Source organism: Solea solea, chromosome 20, assembly GCF_958295425.1.
Source record: "Solea solea chromosome 20, fSolSol10.1, whole genome shotgun sequence".
NCBI classification, from domain to species: domain Eukaryota; kingdom Metazoa; phylum Chordata; class Actinopteri; order Pleuronectiformes; family Soleidae; genus Solea; species Solea solea.
In genome coordinates this window covers 19,482,792-19,497,099 of record NC_081153.1, presented here as the reverse complement: position 1 = coordinate 19,497,099, position 14,308 = coordinate 19,482,792, and positions in this window count along the sequence as shown.

Genomic DNA, 14,308 nt, shown 5'->3' with positions numbered 1-14,308 from the left:
GGTGGAAAGGGGCGGAGCTAGTATGACGGGCGGGGCTTTGATGATGCTTCAAAGCCTCTCACAGAGCGACAGATGCAAAGAGGCGGGTGTTTATTTCTCGGAGCCAATCACAGTTGCGTTTTGATTCAATAGACAGAGAAGTTCACCAATGGGAAGAAAGTGAGTTGTGTCTGTTCCTGATTGAAACGAAGCTCATCCCTGTCATAGATGAAGTCAAATTCAGCCGGTGTAATATTCACACATGAATAAAAAAAAGAAGCATTCTTAATCTGATTTAAGTTCCTATGATGCAGACAAGTCTCATAAAAGAGCTATATTTCACACACCTGTGTTCATTAAAGAGCATGTACCAGTCACACCGTTTGTTTCAACACTAGTGTACTGTAAATAAATAATAGCAGCAGTGGTGAGACACTGGGATGACTGCACCCTTACAAGTTCAGTATCAACCTTGTGAGGAAGAGAAGGGTGTACGTGGGAAACTGAACAGGTTTATGTTCTCTGATTGCTTTCCCCAGTTTATTTGACGAACGCATTTTATCTCCCGCAATGTTTCCATTAGCCAGTTAATCCAGCGCTTTAATTTGTATTTACTTTCTTACTTCACTGCACGGCCATACTCACTCTTATCCATCTGTGCTTAAGTATATAATCTACCTTGTTTATTTACTGTAAACTCGGCCTCCGACGTCTCCTCATTTGCAAACTGTCGACTCTGTGTTTCTCCTACTTCTAACAGACAGAGGACTTAAAGGATGATAAGTATTAGTTATGAGTCATCGATAAGCCAGGGCTTTGCACTCACAATGGTCAGGCTCTTCCTGCTGTGGACAGATTCCATCCTGGTTGAAGAATAATTAGCACGTTAGCAAATATGTGGGTAATGTTTTCATTTGTGACAAGCTGGGTCTGATGTCGCACAAGCATCAGAATCTTACTTTATGAATAAACAACAAGACAAATGTTCATTCTGGACATAACGAACAAACCTGGGAATGAACAAGAAAGAAACTGAAGTCATTATGTGATGTTACTGTGGGGCCAATCAGATTTGAGGTGGGGCCTGTCCCACCCTGGCCACGCCCACAACCAGATGTGTTGTAAGTTGTAAAGAGTAGAAAGAACGTGTTGTTGTTTTTCCTGGCCAAAAAGAAGCTCATGTGTTGAAAAGCTACAGGCAGTGAAGATGAATGCTCCCTGTGAGTGCAATATTTCTGTTGCCCTTGGATGTTCTGGACTGGGTGGTAATAAAGATTGATGTGTCTCATCATTATTATGTCCCCCAGCAAAAACAAGAGCACAACATTTATCATTCGATTTAACTCAGGATGTATTTTTCGTAACTCGTCCCCCGGAGCCTTGAAAGCCACTGTCAGAATAAGAGACACCTGTTTCAAACAAATGCTCAACATTTCCGGAGTTATCGTCCACGCTCAGTTTGCGCTCGCACTCTTTCCGTAGGACTCTGAGACAGAGGCATTTTTTGATTTATCAGAGATGGGATTCAATCTCAAAGGTGTGGGAGAAAGCAATTGTCGAACAGTCCTTTTCAAACAGAGGAACAAACGAGTCCAGAAATCAGAATGTCTCCGCTCACATTTGCTGAATATAATGCTGCGTTATGCAAATTGCACCTGCGACAAAGTGCTTCATCTTGCACCGAGATCACCCCCGGAGCTTTGCACAATCAGAGGAAGCAAACAAACAAACAAACAGCAAGCCAGTTTAATTACTGACTTTCAAGACACTGTTGTAAATTCCAATCACACCGTTTTTACACCGTTTTCGGCAAAGAGTAACAAGGTTTTAAACAGAATCTGTGTGATTCTGTACACAGTATGAAGCAAGTTTACATCAATACATGCACCTTTACTGAAGTATAAGTCCTTTTCCTGGTTTGAAAACGTCACACATTTGCAAACACTATGTGTCTACAGCTTTGTCTTCCATGTAATCATGATATAAAAATGAAAATGAAATATTCATGTCAGAAAATTGGACTGAAGTTTGAGCCAGAGGAGCACAGCTGTGGAGCGGGGGCCATCTCCTGAAGTGACGAGGACGAGATAAGAGGCAGATGAGAATATAGTGTCTGAGGGACGGGGAGATGGGAGGCCGATAATAAAGGAGAGTAAAAGGGTGATTACGGAAACTGATGGGGGTCATCATGGAGGAAAGATGGAGTGGCAGGAGTGGATAAGGGTTCTCAACAGGCATTATCTCACCGGCATGTGCTATTGCCATAAAATAATTTATACACACAACACATTCACACCCACAGGCAACAGTGTCTGCAGAAACAATACAGCCACACACACACACACACACGAGCCCGTGCATACTGATGGATGCGTCTTGATGAATACAACAGTGCACTCACAAGTTCAAACATGCTCCCTGATTATTCATGAAGCACCGCGGATGCCATGATGATGAACATGCAGCACCTTCAGCCCTTCACCTCCATCTCCAAAACCTGACCTTTAAGACAAACAGAAACGTGGGCTATGAGAAAGTAGACGACTTCAATTGCATCCATTGTCAAATGGCCAAGGCCAGAGGAAAGCCAGCGTAAACGATTGCCGTTGCCAGACAGGGCAGATTTGCCTTCCTCTATCTCTCGGGGCAGACCTGAGCGCTTCTGTTTGCTTTGTCTTTGCTCTTCTTTTCTGTTTTTTTTTCTTTCCTTTTCTCCCAAGAACATTAAAGACTTGCTGAATTTATGCTTGGCATTCTAAGGTGTCTACGCTTCTTTATTCTGCCAAAGGCAATTCGTGCAAAAAAAACAAAAAAGCTTAAGATCCTACTGCAAGACACACTTTTTGCACCTTCCTCTGTGTCATTTTCTCGGCTCTGACTGCATCTGTGAGAGAGTCAGAGGGCGTTGTGTAATTGCTTTGTTTTTTTCACTTTAACTTGTGAATCCTGAGCGCTCCAAACAGCGACACTATCATAAATGCGGCATTAGCGATTTGTCACAAGCGGCAGAGCAATATCACATCTCTAAATCAGTTGTGCACAGTGTTATATAAGCATGTGGGACAAAGTGGAGAATCCTTCCGTGAAGTTGCTGCTCTGATTAAAGCAAAGTTGCCGTTCACTTTCAAAGGAAGCCTCCAATCCAGTACAGATGGTGTGTGATGTGCACAGTCGGAAAGAATCCGATGTTGCAATTTGTTTTGTTGTTTTAAGGCACCGACATCCTGCAGGGTGAGCGATGTCTGGAGAGCAGACACATCATGTTCCTCAGATTCCTGACACTGTGTGACAACTGAATTTCCCCAAATGAGAATTAGAATCACCTCTACGGACTCCTCCTATTGACACTCAGACCGATAGGTTGGATTCTTTCCCCAGAATGCACTGGTTGGGAGGCAGGGAAGCCATGAGGAGAGCAGTGAAGATTGATTACCAATCCATCACCAGGACAACACACACAGTCAAACACAGCAATGTGGAGGCTTTGATTCATCATCCCTCTTCCTCCCTCTATACACACAGAAAAGGAAATTTGAGATATTGATTCACTAGGCGTTTTCCTTTGTAATCATGCAAATGTAGAATTAAGCATATAAAATCCAACATTCAAGCTACATTTCATAAAAAAAAAAAGCATGGCTTTTATAAAGAACTGCATGTTTGCTCATTATGAGAGAAAGCTTTTCAAAGACTCCACAGAGTCTGTCTCTCTGTGACCCAGTGTAACCGAACCATTAGACAAAGCCGGGAATCATCAGTGCACACAGCACACCAATGCAGTCATTCACAGAAATGAGAGCACTTAAATCATTTAGTATCCTGGTGAGGTGAGACGTCAAACCGCTATAAACCTTTTAATTTACCTGGAGCCAACAGAGGATTGGATTTTAATCTGTTTAGCGTCATAATAATTAGCCCTAGGCCAAGTTTCATATGTCGTTAAAGAAAATAAGCTAGTGATTTTGGAAACTCAGCATTCAGGTTTGGAAAAGGTTTCCATGACAACAGAGTTTAATGGCACAGTGACAAATGACAGGGTGAGAAATAAATATCACTACTTTGAAGTCAATATCAAAGTCGGTTTTTTTTCAAAGCCAGATTTATTCATTTATTTTTATGCATATGAACTCTTGTGTATATATATAAATATGTGTTTATATATATGCGTATGTATGTATATATATATGCATATATATATATATATATATACACATACACACACATATATATATATATATACACACATATATATATATATATATATATATATATATATATATATATACACACACAGACACACATATTCAAGTCAATTATTTCATAACATTAAGAACTTACAATTATTATAGAGAAACCCAATAGGAACACAATGTGCAAGCAGAGAGAGAGAAAAAACAACTCCCTTTAACCACTAAGAAATCTCTGACCAGAATCAAAGTGTACAAACATCCATCCATCCATTCATTCATTCATCCATCTATCTATTGGTGAAATGCCCTTGAGTTTTTATGTGCCGATATTTTCTTTTCGGGCCTCTTATCTCACATGAAGTTTTGTGCGTTTTGGACTAATGTGCAGCAAAGTTACAGGCCACTTCCTGTTTTGTGGCCAATGGTCAAAATTTGCCAAAATTCTAACGATTGCCGTGGCAACGGCCTTTTCATAACTTTTCATCTTCACTAACCTTTCATACCTAAATAATGCGATTCTCCCATGAATCCTAACAGGCCCTCACACCACTGTGTGAGTGCTCGGGCTCTAATAATACATTGAGATTGTACTATATAAATAGACAGTAAGAGTGTGTGCAGCACAGTCTCATGCAGGGAAAGGATGGAGTGACCTGTGAAGGTGTGTCCACCCCCCTCACCACCTGACTTTACCCCACTTTTTACTTTGGTGGGATTTTGATGATTTGTTTTTTTAAAAATGTTTTGTGTCCTAGTCATTTTTGGACAAAACCCAGACCTTTCTTAGAGGGAGTCTGTCTTCAAAGAGAGGACATCATCGTTAGCATGTACCTGCAGAATATCTGTTACACAGCTTGAGAATTATGCCTTTGAAGTAGCTTGAAATGGCTACAGCACAAATGTGTTGTTAACAGCGTCATAGTTTAAAAAGTCTAAAATGTCTCTATTGTACTGATATTGGTATCAGTACATACTCTAGCTTGTGATATTGTGGAACAATCTTCCACAGCATGTCAGACACGCCCCCCCACACACCACTGTCCACTGTTTTTATGACGTTGGTTTTATGCTTTTTTTTATAGTTTTATTGTATGACTTGTTTATTTGTGTTTTTTTCTACAGTATTTATTGTTTTAATGTACATTTTACTGTTTGTTCTTAGATCTATTAGGTCTTATGTTTTTATATTTAATTTTTCTCTGATGTACAGCACTTTGTTTCAGCTGTTGTTTTTAAAGTGCTTGATAAATAAGATTAGATTGGATTGGATTGGATTAGATTGGAGCGGATTGGGGCCACGTGGTTGGTGTAGTGGTTAACACTCTTGCCTTTGCCCGGTTTCGTGACATGGTTGGAACAGGGGTCTTTCTGCATGGAGTTTGCATGTTCTCCCCGTGTGTGCATGGGTTTACTCCGGGTTCTCCCACAGTCCAAAAAAAAATAAAGGAAATCTGGGGATTAGGCAAATTGGACACTCTAAAATGACCATAGGTGTGAATGAGAGAGTGAATGGTTGTTTGTCTCTATGACTCTGTGATGGACTGTACCCCTGTCTATCGCCCTGTGTCAGCTGAGTTGGTCACGGCGCCTCCTATGACTCTCATGTGGTGGATAAAGGTAGAAAATGGATGGATTGGATTGGATATCCATATCAGACACAACTAAGTGATATCGTGCCATCCCTAATATACTACTATATAAACTCACATGGGTGATATAAGTGTACATAAACGTTAAAAAAGGTCATGAAATACTGTATTGCACTGAATGTAACTAGTGTATCTAAAAACACTATTGGAGTGAATGACCTGAGGTGACTTGGTGCTGGATGGTGTGAGTGCACAGTGTTATACCTGCGTGGCCTCATCAGTGACACACCATTTCACATTGAGCATGGGCCATTTCTCCAACGGTCAATGGGGTACAGAGAGAGTAGTTAAATGTGAACATGACCCCCCTCAGTCCCCGTTAACACATTCACATGATACCGTCCAACCGTCCAACAACTTCACCCTGACTTTGATGGAAGGTGCACTTGCTTTGGGGTTCAAATTGTACGGCAGGGCTTTTAATCTTGATCCACTGTGATTACGACCACTCGGGTCTAGACTGGAGACTTTAACTTGTTGTGATAAAAAGGTGTAATGAGCTGTTGTGTTTTGTAACAGAATACGCTGTAATCTATCATCCCGGAGATCAGGCTGCCTTTGTTCAATTCATAAGGCTGCGTCTGCCTCAGGATGCCACTGCATCCGCTGCATTCATCTGTCATGTTCTAAAGCAAAGGGAAAGTTGTTTCTCGTTTAATTGGTGTGAGCTACAGACGCCACAGCAGTTGTGATTGACAGCACGTCGTCGCTGAATCACAAACACACAACCACATCTTTATATACTGTACTGTGAAAGCGTTCAACAATCTTGTTATTACAAGATCCCATTTTTAACCAATTAAATGAAAAAGTAAAGTGGATAAATCACAGTATTTATAAAATAATTGAATGAATAATCCTGAGAACAAATCTTGGAAACATCCATCCATCTTCTAACACTTTATCCTCCATGTGACGGTCGCAGGGGGGGCGCTGTGCCAATCTCTGCTGACATAGGGCAAAAGGTGGGGTACAACATGGACAAGTCGCCAATTCATCACAACCATGGTCAATTTAAAGTGTCCAATTTACCTAATTCCCATATTGCATGTTTTTGGAATGGACAGGAAACCGGAGAGCCCAGAAAACCCACGCACACACGGAAAACATGCAAACTCCATGCAGAAAGACCCTTGTTCCAACCAGGGCTCAAACCCAGGTCTTCTTGCTGCAAAGACAAGAATGCTAACCACTACACCAACCGTGTGGCCCACTCTGGGAAACGCAACACAGAAATCGTAACACAGATCGCCACGTTCATCAAGAAATCCACTCTGACCTCGTTTCTTTAAATCTTCAAATCAATTGACGTGCTGCACAAAAACGTAACCAGAACATTTCAATTAAAAAAAAAGCAAGCGGTGAGAGTGTAATGGGGAGATAATGATGGGTGAGGTAGTAATCCGAGTTCAGAGATAAGCAGTCTGTGCTTTGCTTACATTTAAGCTGAAAAATCTTTTCCCCAGCTCTGTTAGAGGGAGCAGCATTGACATCTTTTTAAACGGCGGCTTGTCATTCTGAAGTGAGGAATGTAAAGTGTGGAAAAGAGTTCAACTTGGTCTGACATGGACCTCCCTCCCAGGAGGGGATAAAATAAATAAAATAAATATGGCTCACGTGTTGGAAATTGAAGTATGCTTCCCTATTTCCTCAGCTGTCTCAGCTTGACAAATGACCCCTCTTTCACTTTCCTGAGTGGCCAACTCAGACTGTTTCTGTTCAGGAGACATCAGATTTATGTGTTACTGCTTTAATCACAGCCCTGAAACCGCTGTGCATTCAAACCCGAGCGCTGCCTCACTGACACTGATCCAAACAGGCATCTATGAATACATGCGTTTGCTTTATTTGACTTGTAAGGAAGAGGTAATCCTATTTCTGTGACGTGACGTGAAATTAACTTAGGGTTTCTTTGCAGCTTTGATGTGATCATTTTGTTTTGCTCAACGTGTAAAATTAGGTTCAACGCTTGTGTATTTTCTGACCAAAAAGCATTCCAAGAAGGCAAAGGCTCCCTGCCCAGCTCTATATATCTGTGCACGCATGTCCTGTGTCCAATCGATTCTCTCCTCAGTTGCCCTCGATTGGTCATCTGACAGAAAACTATTTATGCCTCCCAAGTGGAGTTAAACTTAATTGGATTCTCTAATGAATATGGGGACATGTGGAGAAGGAGGAGGACGGACGGAGACATGGATCTAACGCATTTCTAAAAAAATTAAATGTAGAATACATGGAAAATGTGTCAGAGAGCTCAATATTGCAGCAGATACCTGTAGTCTGCAGTGTTTGGACACTGAAGCAGGTTTCTCAACCACCGGTCAATCCAAACAAGCAGTTGAAGACATAAAGAAAAAGTCCAATTGAAAAATACCTTGAAACAGGGAACAGGAAACAGACAGCAGGAGAAAACTGACAAAGAGCAAAGAGACTAAAATACACAAGGGAGGCGGGGCTAATCAATAAGACACAGGTGAATCACATTAGGGCGGGGCAGACAATCAGGTGCGAAGGAAATACAGGAAGTAAAGCTTTTAAATGTGTATACAAGGAGAAAGTACAAAATAAAACAGGAAACAGAAAACCAGAAACCTGACATTTCCAGACAAACTGTAAGATTTAAAAAGTGCACCAACATATACACATTTTCGGATAGTTATCGTCTATGCTGGACTAGAGCATCAATTTCACTCTTATCTGAAGCCAGAGCAGAAGATGCTCAATAGTTAATTTATAGTTAGCAAACTCAGTAAAATCATTAATATGGCCTTGTATTATTTTGCAATAGTGAAGCACTAAGTGTGGCGATACTGACCTTGAATTAAAAAAATAACAAAATACAACGGCAGGTTTTCAGAACGTGGAACAAATGTGCAAAATGTGCAGTAAATGTGCACATTTTCTGATAAACACGATTTAGATATCTATAAATATCTGTAGATATCTAGATTTCTTCTTTCCCCCCACACCTTGTAATCAGGGCTGGGCTTGTGCCTTAGGCCTTCTGTGGAAACAGATACTATAAGTTAGGTGAAGTCAGGTAATAAATTGTGTCCTGTTGTGACCCTGTTGGAATAAATATCCTTTATGTGAGATAAAAGAATCAACACTGCTCTTATTTCCTTTCTGGTGAAGCCAGAACAGGAGATGCTCAGCTCTCACTTCCCTTCAGCTCGCCGCAGGTCAACACAGTTCAATAACACGTAGAATAAAAAGGTCGGCTCAGCGATAGATCGCTTATTTAAACGCGTGATATCATTTGAAAGAGACAAACGTACACAAGTCCTGGTTTGACACCGGCAGTCGTGTCTGCATTTCTCTTATTTTGTGCACTGAACACTGACAGTTGCAGACGAGCGGGTAAACAAACATGCAGTGTGCGATATTTATTTATGTGTGAGTGGAAACTTTAGATATGCGTCTGTAGGACTGCATGTACGCGCAGCCATTCTCCTGGATTGTTTGCCAGACGGGGAAAGACGAGGAGAACAGACTGTGTGCTCGGGGGCTGTGGGTCCTTACATATGCTGTGTGCCGTACACAGGCAACACTGGTGTGACAGGAAGCTGAACGGCTGGGAATCTGGTGCCAGTGACGTGCACTGCTGCCTCTGTCGCTCTGTGGGAGGAGGACGAATTGTCCCCGAAAGAGTCCACCAGCACAGATAGGTAGACGACAGGGAGGATGCCGGCGTTCATGACACACTTCCTCAGGAAACCGGTGTGTCGTGAGAGACTTCTTGGTGGTTGGCACAGCGAGACACCGCAGACACGCTCAGTCTCTGCATCGCCATCGTGTTCTGGGGACGACGTGTCCAGCTCACGATTGTCTTCTGTGTATAAACAGACTGTCTGTGACGTTCAGTCCTGTGTGTTTCTCAGTGTAGAGGTGATGATATCTCAAGTTGTGGGCGACACACCTGCGCTGCACACAGGAAGTGATTCATTTTATGTCAAGACAGATGGAGGCAACAGCAAAATTAAGCTCGAGAAGCAAAGACGGCTGCAAAGAGGTTGGAGAATGTAAAAGTTAGTGTACTTAAATACACAATTCATGTCTCTTTATATTTCTAGAAACTTTTATTTTTACTATTTACTATATTTTCTATTTTAAATTCACTCTAACCGTCTTTGTTACTCGTTACTGCCAATTAATATCAGAAGAAGAAGAGTTGGTAATGGTCTGTGTTTATTTAACACAGACCTCCCCCAGAACTACTACAAGTGTCTTGCCCAAGGAAACATACAGTGGAGCCGGGAATCAAACCCACACCTTCCAGTTGAAAGACAACTTGTTCTACCACTGAGTAATATTAAGTAATATTGTAAAAGGTGACTTCAACTTCTACCAAAGTCATTTTCTGCTAAGATATTTGTACTTCATACAAGACAAGGCTGAAAACACAAACAAGCACCAATGTGAAGATTCAGAAGTAAGTTCTACTGCTGTAAAACCACCATCATTCAGCAGTTTAAACGCTTCTTATCCCCGCCCACCCCAGCACTGCTGGTGTATACACACAAATGCTCCCTCATTCAGGTCTGATAGTATTGACTGACAGACCTTCCATGGCTTTTGTTCACTAAGACTAAAGATAAAGGTCGTGTTGTCAGTAAACTTTTACTTTGCAGCATACAGTCGCACGTGACTGGGGAAAACAGGAGGGGGCTGAGCACACGCCCCTGTGGTATGCCAATGCTGTGATTCATGACGGAGGAAACGTGGCAGCCAGTTCTCGCCACCTGCAGCCTAATTGTGAGGAAGCAAAATATCCAGCACCAAACCCGACAGGATAATGAGGGAAAAGTCACATTTATTTAGGATTTTTCATCGCTGTCAACTTTGCATGACCTTTTCTGTGCAAATTTTAACAACATGTTTTCCTGTTTTTTTTACTATGGCTGGAGACTTTTATCCTCACATCAGGCTCGCTTTGGTCTCTCATGCAACATTAACTCAAATGGTACAGCAATCTGGACTTCTTTCTTCTTCTTTTTTTCCACACAGACATATTAATATGGAACACAGATCAAAGCAGCCAAATTAGTCCCAGATCATCATCATCATCGTCGTCGTCGCAGCAGCCCCACATGCAACGAGAGGATGATTGATGCTGGAAATTAACCAGACTGGCATCATCCTTGTCAGCTAAACTGATCAAATCATTGCCGCCTGTGTTGGAGGGGATCGCGGTGCACGTCTCGTTCGGCACGAGCAAACAAAAAAGAAAGACAAACACTCAGATCTGACACATTTTTATATTTCTGACACTGCTGTGTATGTCCTTGAGGGGCTCCTTTTGTTTTTTTTGTTTTTTTGTTTGGTTGTAAGAACACAGAGCATCACAACACAGAGGGAGAAACATCAGCTCATTCAAATATGAGGAAGTTAAAGTAACATTGAAACTATCAGTTTCAGTGCCAGAGCACAAAAGCCATGTGAGAGGAGAACAGTGGTAATGGCTCATGTCTGGTCCTTAACTGCCTGCTGTTCACTGATCATCCCTGGACGTTTGCTGTTTGCCTGTGAGATTGTGCTGCTGCTGCTGCTGCTGCTGCAAACTTCTGCTTTGTGACACATTATGTGAATGTCTGAATCAATGAGTATTGATAAAAAAAGAGATCTATAAAAGACTGGGCTGGTTGGACGAGGAACGGCCTCTAACGTAAGCTGGACCCAGAGATCTGAGGGAGGAGAGGATATCGGAACACACAGTAAATTGTCTTCCTTGTCGTCTTCCTACTGCAACTTATTGTTTATAGACAGCTATATCACCAAGCAAGGCACTGCTCTGCAGCTTTGATTGATGTATGAAGTGTCACCATGGCAACCAGCATATGGGAGCAATGAGTGATTTTGGCAGCAAAGTATCTCCTTCTGGATTACGAAGAAGACCAACCTTAGGGGTTTGTGAGTTGTTGTTTTTTTTGTGTTGGAGAAGAATCTGGAAACTCTGTGACGCAACTGACGAAAAGTGCTTTGAGAATGAGACGCAGGGTATTTTCACACGTCTGTTAGTTTATGTTTGTGAGCAGCAGCTGTTTAAATGCAATTATGTTCCAGCAGGTCTGGACTGGACTGTTTATGAGGACGAGATAATGAGCCTCAGTAATGGAAACATCCTCTGCTTCCATTTCTTTTACCTTCTTAAAGAATAAATGTCATCGCAGAGGAAAACGACACCTCAACAGTGAAACCTGGTTGGTTCCAGAAGGTACAAACGATGTCTTTGTATGAATTATCCAACAGAACCATTCTGCCCTCTTCTGGTTGAAGTACAAACTGCAGACAGTGGGCTCACTGTATGGCTGTTGTTTCTGTGGTCCTGACCCACTGCCCTGCATGGACGTTTTTATTATTCATACATTATACGTAGATTATTATTGTCCTGCTGTCATTTAAAGAACATTTAGTTTCATTTAGATGTTTCCCTGCTCCAACAATTGAGGAAAAACTGCTGCAAAAAATGCACAAACTGGACATTCTGGTTAATTTAAGCCTGTTTTCACTTGTTCATTCTTTCATTCCAGTATTTTATTGGCAGTTTTCTGTCTTTTTTTTCTCTTTTTGTTCTCACCTGTAAAATTATTATTCTTAATCTAGGGGCGACGGTAGCTCAGTGGTGGAGCTGTATGAGAGTGTGAGTGAATGATTGTGAATGGGTGAATTGTGCAAAACTGTAGCGTACAGCTAACTTTTTGACACCACCGCGTTGGTGCAACTTGTAATTTAGAATAATGAATCATTAATCATCAGCGTGTTTGTCCCACAACGGTGTCCAATTTACCCGCAGACGCGGCCCACATCGACTGCGCCTGTGGCATAGTCTATGTAAATAGAGCATGTGAAGTGTAGAGCACGGTGACGGAAACCTCCTCGCGAGATGCCATGCGAGCACGGTGCCGCTGATAAATCACTTCCTGTTGTTCCTCCAGAGTTTTGTCTGTGTGTGTGTGTTTTTTTTTAGCTGTGCTGCTTCACAACTGCAGCCCAGGTCAATGAGTTCTGAATGAAACTGACATTAAGTGTGTGTGTGTGTGTGTGTGTGTGTCGGCTGCATGTTCGCGCTAAATCACACCAAACACGTGCACTGACACGACCACCTACACACACACACTACTGAAGTCTCTCCCATGCTGTGAGCACACAGTTATAGATTAATGAAAGCAGGCAGTTTTTCTTCGATTAGCCTCGTGGAGCTGTTTTAACAGCACTTCAAGTAAAGACTTACATGAAGATTTAAAAGTCAGACAAACACCAGTCGGACACGGGTTTCAGTCTGAGTCTGCTGTGAGAGCAGCGTGCAGACCACGGCGTGACCATTAGTGAAAGTGTTAATGTTGTCTCGCACGCCAAATGTGTGTGTATGCAAATGAGCTGTGTGTATATACACCACTCTGCATGATGGCAGCTGCAGGATGATGCATGTGAGCACGCACGCATGGCTGACTCATACCCGTATGATTTAGCTCAATGTCACAGTGATGCCGGGGGAGGGAACATAAACTCCCTGTTCCGAGCCTGGGAGCAGCTGATGGATCAGGACCATGGGCACATTAGTGAGCTTGTCATTCTGCACCAGTTCTTCACAGACTAATAACAAGAGGACTGTACTTCAGTAGATGATGTGCATTCAAAAATACGGGGATTCCTAATTCGTCACATTAAGCACCAGCGTGTCGGATGCCGTGGCACCTAGTGGTGCTGTTGAATATTGCAACAGGTCCGTTAAAGATCAAGTGTACAATCACCTCATTTCACGAATTGAATTCATGAATTTCAGATATTGAGATTTTAGACATTTCCTTTGCTAAATGTTGGAGATTAACGCACATTTTCAGGATTTTTAAGTGTTTTTAACTGATATATATATATATATATACATATATGTGTATATATATATATATACATATATATACATACATATACATATATGTGTGTATATATGTATATATATACATATACATATATATATATATATATATATATATATATGTATATATATATATATATATATATATATATAGTATAATGGAGAAGCCCCAATAGGTTCTCCGACTTGGAAGAGAAGAGTGACGTGAGCGATATCCAGCTGCAACGTGCAATTTCCCTAATACATTTAGCTTCATTTTACACACTGTACCTTTAAATTCTAAAACGTTGCCGTATGTAAGTTATCTTAAAAAAAAAGAGGAAATGAGCATCTGTGGCTGGTTTTATAGCTCTGATAAAACCTGATGTTATGTTGAAACCGCAAGAGTGAAACTGAAAGTGATTTGTTTGGGGCTGTGAAGCCGTTACTAGCTGTGTCTAGTGCCACGTTCCTCAATCTGTGGCCTATGTACCACCAGTGGTACGTGAGCTACCAAAATCAGAGTAAAGCTGAGGAATTTTGTGTGTGTAGAAAATTAAACAAATAAGAAAATAATAATTAGAGTCTGTGAAAAGCCACTGTATTTTAACGCTGGTGATAATGGTTTTACTATAAAA